The following is an 8,377-nucleotide window of genomic DNA, read 5'->3' as shown; positions in this document are numbered from 1 at the left end:
AACCTTTGTTCATGAAAATGTATTTTTTATAAAAACAAGAGTTTTACACACGAAACAGGCAAAAATACCAAAAAATGGGAAGAAGATATGAACAGACACTTCTCCAATCAAGACATACAAATGGCTATCAGACACATGAAAAAATGTTCATCATCATTAGCCCTCAGGGAGATTCAAATTAAAACCACATTGAGATATCACCTTACACCAGTTAGAATGGCCAAAATTAACAAGACAGGAAACAACATGTGTTGGAGAGGATGTGGAGAAAGGGGAACCCTCTTCCACTGTTGGTGGGAATGCAAGTTGGTGCAGCCTCTTTGGAGAACAGTTTGGAGATTCCTCAAGAAATTAAAAATAGAACTTCCCTATGACCTGCAATTGCACTCCTGGGTATTTACCCCAAAGATACAGATGTCGTGAAAAGAAGGGCCATCTGTACCCCAACGTTTATAGCAACAATGGCCACGGTTGCCAAACTATGGAAAGAACCAAGATGCCCTTCAATGGACGAATGGATAAGGAAGATGTGGTCCATATACACTATGGAGTATTACGCCTCCATCAGAAAGGATGAATACCCAACTTTTGTAGCAACATGGACGGGACTGGAAGAGATTATGCTGAGTGAAATAAGTCAAGCAGAGAGAGTCAATTATCATATGGTTTCACTTATTTGTGGAGCATAACAAATATCATGGAGGACAAGGGGTGTTAGAGAGGAGAAGGGAGTTGGGGTAAATTAGAAGGGGAGGTGAATCATGAGAGACTATGGACTCTGAAAAACAATCTGAGGGTTTTGAAGTGGCGGGGGGGTGGGAGGTCGGGGTACCAGGTGGTGGGTATTATAGAGGGCACGGATTGCATGGAGCACTGGGTGTGGTGAAAAAATAATGAATACTGTTTTTCTGAAAATAAATTGAAAAAATTAAAAAAAAAAAAGAAAGATGATGAGGGCTAAAAAAAAAAAAAGACAAGAGTTTGTTTTGTTTTAATTTTAAAGATCCTATTTATTTATTTGACAGAAACTGCAAGAGAAGGAATACAAGCAGGGAGAACAGCAGGCAGAGGCAGCAGACACAGGCTCCCTGCTGAGTGAGGGGCCCGATGTGGGACTTGATCCCAGGACCCTGGGATCATGAACTGAGCCAAAAACAGACACCCAGGGGCACCTGGGTGGCTCAGTGGTTTAAGCCTCTGCCTTTGGCTCAGGTCTTGATCTCAGGATCCTGGGATCGAGTCCCGTATCAGTCTCTCTGCTCAGCAGGGAGCCTGCTTCCCCCTCTCTCTCTGCCTGCCTCTCTGCCTACTTGTGATCTCTGTCTATCAAAAAAAAAAAAAAAAAAAAAAGCAGACACCCAAAGACTGAGACATCCAGGTGCCCCCCAAAAATGTAAAATTTTTGAGATGTAGAAGAAATAGTTGTGCCTATTTATCTCGTTTATTAATTTAGCTATTCATATTTTAAGTGCATATTTTATAAAGTAGTATCTCAATCTGTAAATGTTTCTTTTGTTCATTCCATGTGTTGTGAAACAACCCCAGTTTTTATGTCCCCTAGAGCCTCTTGGTGAGTCATCCAACAGGTTTCTTAAAAAACTCATTTCTTGAGAACAAAACCAAGAAGCCTCGAGAATTTCAATTCCCTACTTACCATCAAGAAGATCTCAAGGAAATAGGTTTGCATGTGGTGCACTTATTGTAGGTGGAAATGGGGACCCGCTTGACCATTTTGCGGAGGTGTGACGCTGCTATAATGCCAGGGGAACACCCAAGGCCCTGTCTGCTAAAGGGTGGGAAAAGCAGATGGCCCTGGGACTTGGGACATGCTCACAACTGATTCAGTAGTGGACAAAGGATCCATAAAAAAATAGGGGTGCTTGGGTGGCTCAGCCATTAAGCATCTGCCTTCAGCTAAGGTAATGATCTCAGGGTCCCAAGATCAAGCCCCGCATCAGGCTCTCTCCTAGAAGCCTGGTTCTCTGTCTCCCACTCTCCCTGCTTGTGATCCCTCTCTCACTGGCTCTCTGTCAAATAAATAAAATATTTTTTAAAAAATAGAGGAACTTCAAGAGATTAAGAGAAATGTAAGAGTCCTGTTAATGGAATGTAATGTGTTACTGAAACAAACATTTGGGGACAGTTAGGGAAATCTGATCCTCAACTGGATATTAGATTCTTTTTTCAAAGATGAGATGATAGTACGGTGTTTGTGCTAAAAGCGTCATTTTCTGGGATGCCTGGCTGGCTCAGTCAGAAGAACACGTGACTCTTGATCTCTGGGTGGTGAGTTCGAGCCCATGCGGGTGTAGAGATTACTAAATAAGAAAAAAAATTTTTTTAAAGGAAAAAAAAGATTATGTATCTTCTAGATACATGTCTAGAACTTAATTTAAGATAATCTAGTAACAGAGGTTAGGGAGAAAACAGAGAGGATGTGTGTGTGTGTGTGTGTGTGTGTGTGTGTTGGGGGGTGGAGAGTAAAGAGGGAAAAAGATTGGCCACAATTAATAATTGGTCAAGCTGTGTGATGAGTACTTGAGGGATGATTATACTAATCTCTCCATTTTTAAGCATGAAGGCTTTCATTTTAAAAAATACAATGTCTTCAGAAGTTTGTTTTTCAAACTGAGGTAATTTAGAGAACATCCTATAATATGAGAGGATTTTAAGGACTAGACTATTCTTTTTTTTTTTTTTTTTTTTTAACTAGGCCATTAGTTACTAGTTTTTTGAAGCTTTAGGCATGTATAGTAGGTATGGAATACAGAACAGATAGGGTTCCTTGCCTTCCCCTTCTAGCAGTTGCAAAGTATCAAGAGGCTGGTTGACAGTCGACCAATTGTTTACATTTCTGTAATACCTTGGCAGAAGGTGTTGTGTGTTATCAAAACCACCTGTCACCCCTTACTAAAATGCTCTACCATTTAAAAATTGTAAATAGGGACACCAGGGTGGCTCAGTTGGTTAAGCTTCTGCCTTCAGCTCAGGTCATGGTCCTGGGGTCCTGGGGTCCTGGGATGGAGCCCCACATTGGGCTCCCTGCTCAGAGGGAAGTCTGCTTCTCCCTCTCCCTCGGCCACTCCCCCTGCTGTGCTCTCTCTCTGTCAATTATATAAATAAGACCTTTTTTTAAAAAAAGTTCCTCCAGTAAGAAAGAAGGCCTGCCACTCAGCCTGCATAGGGGTAGGGAGGAATTCCTTTGACCCCCACACCAGGCATCTTGAAAATTCCACTAGCTTCAGCCTGCGGCAGAAGACCCTTGGGGTCCCTTCCATCCTGGGCACTGGTCACAGACATTTCCGAGTAGTCCTTCCCTCCGAAGCAAAATGAAGTTGTTTTAGCAACAGGTAACTTCACTCTTCCTCCATTGTAACAGGCCCCCCAGAGCTCCCCCTCAGCATTAAGGCACATACTGTCTGGGGCTTGTCTCCCTCTCCAGCTTGTGGACACTTCAGTAGATCTTTCCCGTCTGCATGTCCTAGTCAAAGGCGCCCATGGAGCAAGACAAACTGTCAATGTCCTAGAGGATGTCGTGGTCCAGGGGCCAATCCAAACCACGGGAGATGTCCGCCTGGTCAAAGTACTTTTCCACTCAGTGGTCAGGAAAGAGGGAGTACAGGGACCCCTTGTGCTGCTCTAGAACAGCCAGGGTGGTCTCCTCAGCTGTGGTGCTAGCCAAGTACCTCTCAGTGGGCTCCACCTGCCCGTCATTGAACAGATTGTTTTTCTTGTCTTATCTGCTTCAGCCAGCATGACCACTGACTGATCTTCCCAGTTCGAAGCCTAGACTTGTTCCAGTGGTAGCAGCGTAGCCTCCTGACTGGCGAGGAGCCACAGAGCTGGCAGGGGCATTGACGGTCACTTGTTGCACTCACATGCTGAGCAGACACCACTGGCAAACCTTTTCTGCAGAAATATCTATGGAGAGCGGAGAGTTGGACGCTCCTCCCCCACCTGGAGTCTCATCACCCTGGTAGCTCTTTGATGGAATGCGCTCAGGCTAAATGCGAGACCTTGTCCTGGGGGCCATCTTGGTGCTAATGACTGTGGGAGAACTGACTCAGGACTAGATTTCCTTTTAGTCTTCTCTGAAAGAGTCTTTGAAAATGAGTAACTCTCGATGTTGGTGTCTGTGGTAGTAATGAGACCAAGGTCTCATACCTACCACATGGTAAAGCTAGAGTGTGGTCTTTGGCGCTCTCTCCTGACAGCTATGTGACCCTGAGTCACAGCCACCCATGTCAGAACCTCACACTAGTTTCTATGTCAGCCTCCTCCTCTATCTTGATTTGGATCACTTGGTTGATCCATAACTCAACATCTGTTCTACTAGAGTAAACTACAGTGTCCATTACCTGGCTGTTAGTACATTGGAGATATTGGCTAACTATGAAAATTGTACCATTTATTTTGCACCTGTCAATCTCTCCACTTGGTTTCTTTTTGAACAGAGCTCAGACTGCTTCACACCTACTTTTCTTTACTGTGTTTGTGATTGACTCCTGGACCCTTAAAAGCATTAGTGAAAATATATGTATAAAAGAGGCTGACATGTACTAGATATTCACAAAGACTGCTCAAATCTGAATTGTGCATTATTTGGGTAGACAAAAATTTCAGTGCAACATAATAAAACATTTGATTTTAATTTATGGTATTCTATTTTATAATTCAACTTTTGTTACAAAAATAATAAATGTTCATTTTAGGAAATTACAAAAATATTAAAAAAGCCAAAACCAGTGGGTAAATTTACTAGTCATCCCACCACCCTAACATAACCACTGTTACCATTTTAGTGAATATATTTTCAGTAATGGGGCATCTGGGTGGCTCAGCCAGTTAAACGACTGCCTTCGGCTCAGGTCATGATCCCAGGGTCCTGGGATTGAGTCCCGCATCCGACTCCTCGCTTAGCAGGAGCCTGCTTCTCCCTCTCCCTCTGCCTGCTGCTCCCCATGTTTGTGCTCCCTCTCCATGTAAGATAAACAAAATCTTTAAAAATATTTTTTTTCAGGGTGCCTGGGTGGCTCAGTCGTTAAGTGTCTGTGTTCGCCTCAGGTCATGATCCCAGGGTCCTGAGATTGAGCTCCCTGCTCAGCGGAAAGCCTGCTTCTCCCTCTCTCACTCCCCCTGCTTGTGTTCCCTTTCTGACTGTGTCTCTCTCTGTCAAATAAAAAAATTAAGGTCCTTAAAAAAAAGAATATATTTTTCAGTGATATTTCTAATATATGTAAATGTGTAAAAATGTATAAAATATTTTAAAAAGTATAAAAATGTATTAAAAAATCATGTTGTGATTGACTAGTTTCACTTCTCATATGATGTGACTAGTTATTGATACCATTAGGTATTACACCACATTATTAGTGGTTGCACAATATCCTATCCTAAAGAAGCAACATAATTTGTTTAACTAGTTCTCTATTAATTATCAATGATTCTATTATAAATTTCCTCATATATGAATAATTTCAAACAGCCACGATTAAAATTTCCATAGACCAGCTTTCTAGGATGAGAAATGCTGGAGCAAATGCTTACATGTAATTTTCAGTGCCAGCCACAGTATCGAATTACAAGAAAAGTACTCAAACAAAGAAAAAAGAGACAAACCAAAAAAAAATAGTCTCTTAACTATAGAGAACAAACTGATGGTTACCAGAGGGGAGATGGGTGGGGGAGGGGGGAAATAGGCAAAGGGAATTAAGAAGACACTCATGATGATGAGTGCTAAATGATGTATAGAATTGTTTTTTTATATAAGTTTCTTTTTAAGATTTTATTTATTTCAGACGAGAGAGAGAGAACGAGAGAGAGAGAGAGATATCATGAGCAAGGGGAGGAGCAGAAGGAGAAGCAGGCTCCCTACTGAGCAAGGAGCCCAAACATGACCTGAGCTGAAGGCAGACGCTTAGCTGACTGAATTGTTAAATCACTATATAGTCCAACTAAAACTAATATAACACTATACGTTAATTACACTGGTATTAAAATAAACATTTTTAAAAACCATTGTGGGGCGCCTGGGTGGCTCAGTGGGTTAAACCTCTGCCTTCAGCCCAGGTCATGATCTTGGGGTCCTGATCGAGCCCCACATCAGCTCCCTGCTCAGTGGGGAGCCTGCTTCCCCCTCTCTCTCTGCCTGCCTCTCTGCCTACTTGTGATCTCTGTCAAATAAATAAATAAAATCTTTTTAAAAAATCATTGTATTTTGGTGTCTAATATATGATTGCCGATCATCTGTGCTATTAGGCTTCTTGCATTCCTCAATCCTCTAAAGAAGTACCAAACTATTACATGATTTTAAACCAAGTAAAGAACTCTCACTTTCAGAAATAGTGCACTAAATAATTCAGAACTAACCTCCTATTGAAGACAACTAAAATAATTCATATGAACTATAAAAAGCTTTCCCCTAAAAACAGAAAAATGCTAACAAGTAACAAGGAATCACCTTGCCAATAATTGGCAAGAGACAATTGCTCAGAAAAAGTGAACAACCAGAGAGGAGAACTCAGTTTGGGGGCCACTTTTGCAACCAGCAGAGTAGCTAAAAAGCTGAGGGAGCTAAGGTCATGTATGTTAGAATCTCAGGCTTTTCAAGGCAGAGTCATTCCTGGAAAACCATTCCAAGCTCAGGACTGTAACCCTGAGTGGATGCACCCTGGAAGTAAGAGTAAACTGAAAATAAACTAGCTTTCTCCTGTGCTTCAGCTCAATTTCAAGTACTCTGGGTGATTCAGAAAAATCTCAAGCACTGAAAATGCGTTTGGTGCTTCTGGATTGCTAGAAGGGCCCCTCACATTTGCCAAAGTCAATGGAAACCCTTTCTATAAGAAGATGATATTATCCTAGTCTTAACATCACTCCAACAAATTTTTCAAGTACAGTTTTCAGCACACAATCAAAGATAATCAGACATAGAAGGAGACAAAATAAGAGCAAGAACCAGCATAAACACTAGACAATAGACTTTCAACAGTCCAGACAGTGGGGTCATTAGACATAAATCAGAAAAAAAAAAACCTTAGTATGGTCAGTAGGATACAAATTGAACTTTTGACACAAAATTGGAAACTAAACAAAACATAAATTGGGGTGCCTGGCTGGCTGAGTTAGTATAGCATGAGATTCTTGATCTCAAGATTGTGAGTACAAACCCAATGTTGGGTGGAGAGGTTACTTTAAAATAAAGTCTTGGGGTGCCTGGATAGCTCAGTTGTTGAGCATGTGCCTTTGGCTCGGGTCATGATCCTTTGGTCGTGGGATCGAGCCCCACACTGAGCTCCCTGCTTGATGGGAAGCCTGCTTCTCTCTCTCCCACTCGCCCTGCTTATGTTCCCTCTCTTGCTGAGTCTTTCTCTGTCAAAAAGATAAATAAATAAATAAATAAATGACGTCTTGGCTATTGTGAGTGCTGTGAATTGTGGAAGACTTGATGGTTCACAGACCTGTACTCCTGAAGCAAATAATACATTATATGTTAGTAAAATTAAAAAATAAATAAATAAAAATTAAAATAAAAAAATAAAGTCTTGGGGCACTTGGTAGCGCAGTTGGTTAAGCATCTGCCATTGGTTCAGGTCATGATCTCAGGGTCGTGGGATCAAGCCCCATATCCCCTGCTCAGCAGGGAGTCCTCCTCTCCCTCCTCTTGCTCATGCTCTCTCTCTGTCTCTCAAATAAATAAATAAATAAAATCTTTTAAAAATAAAATATAGGGCGCCTGGGTGGCTCAGTGGGTTAAGCCGCTGCCTTCGGCTCAGGTCATGATCTCAGGGTCCTGGGATCGAGTCCCACATCGGGCTCTCTGCTCAGCAGGGAGCCTGCTTCCTCTTCTCTCTCTCTGCCTGCCTCTCTGCCTACTTGTAATCTCTCTCTGTCAAATAAATAAATAAAATCTTTAAAAAAAATAAAATAAATAAAATATAAAATAGAATAAAATAAAATCTTAAAAAACAACCACCATAAATTGAAGATTCAAAAGCCAATAAATATAATGGCACAAATTAAGAACCCAATATATGGGTTTAAAAACAGATTAGATGAAGAGGATAGCTTTGAAGAATCATTCAGAATTAGAAAATTCACATGTATTTAGACTTTTAGTTTCTGTAGGTTATATTATGAATCATAGGTTTGTTTAACATTTTTCAGCTGCTCAGGGCCCCTATTTCCCCCAAGATCTTGGCACGTTTCATCAGAGATGACTTTCCTCCTGTCTGCAGGGTCATCTGTAATATTTGCTGCAGTGTTTCTTATCAGTTCTTCCCAGTCTGAGAAGCCATAACCAGGCTCAGAAGCTACGGACACCGGGTAGTCTCATTCTCTTCTAGACTCAGCTGTGCTGGTATCCCTTTTTCCCTCCCTC

General features: G+C 41.6%; 1 pseudogene; it reads right to left on the bottom strand.

Annotated features, from left to right (window-relative positions):
- Positions 1-3,171: 3,171 nt before the first annotated feature.
- Positions 3,172-4,173, bottom strand: LOC116572819 (annotated as a pseudogene).
- Positions 4,174-8,377: the final 4,204 nt, after the last annotated feature.

This window comes from Mustela erminea, chromosome 14 (genome assembly GCF_009829155.1).
Source record: "Mustela erminea isolate mMusErm1 chromosome 14, mMusErm1.Pri, whole genome shotgun sequence".
Taxonomy (NCBI): Eukaryota; Metazoa; Chordata; class Mammalia; order Carnivora; family Mustelidae; genus Mustela; species Mustela erminea.
This window is presented reverse-complemented; position numbering and strand designations above follow the sequence as displayed.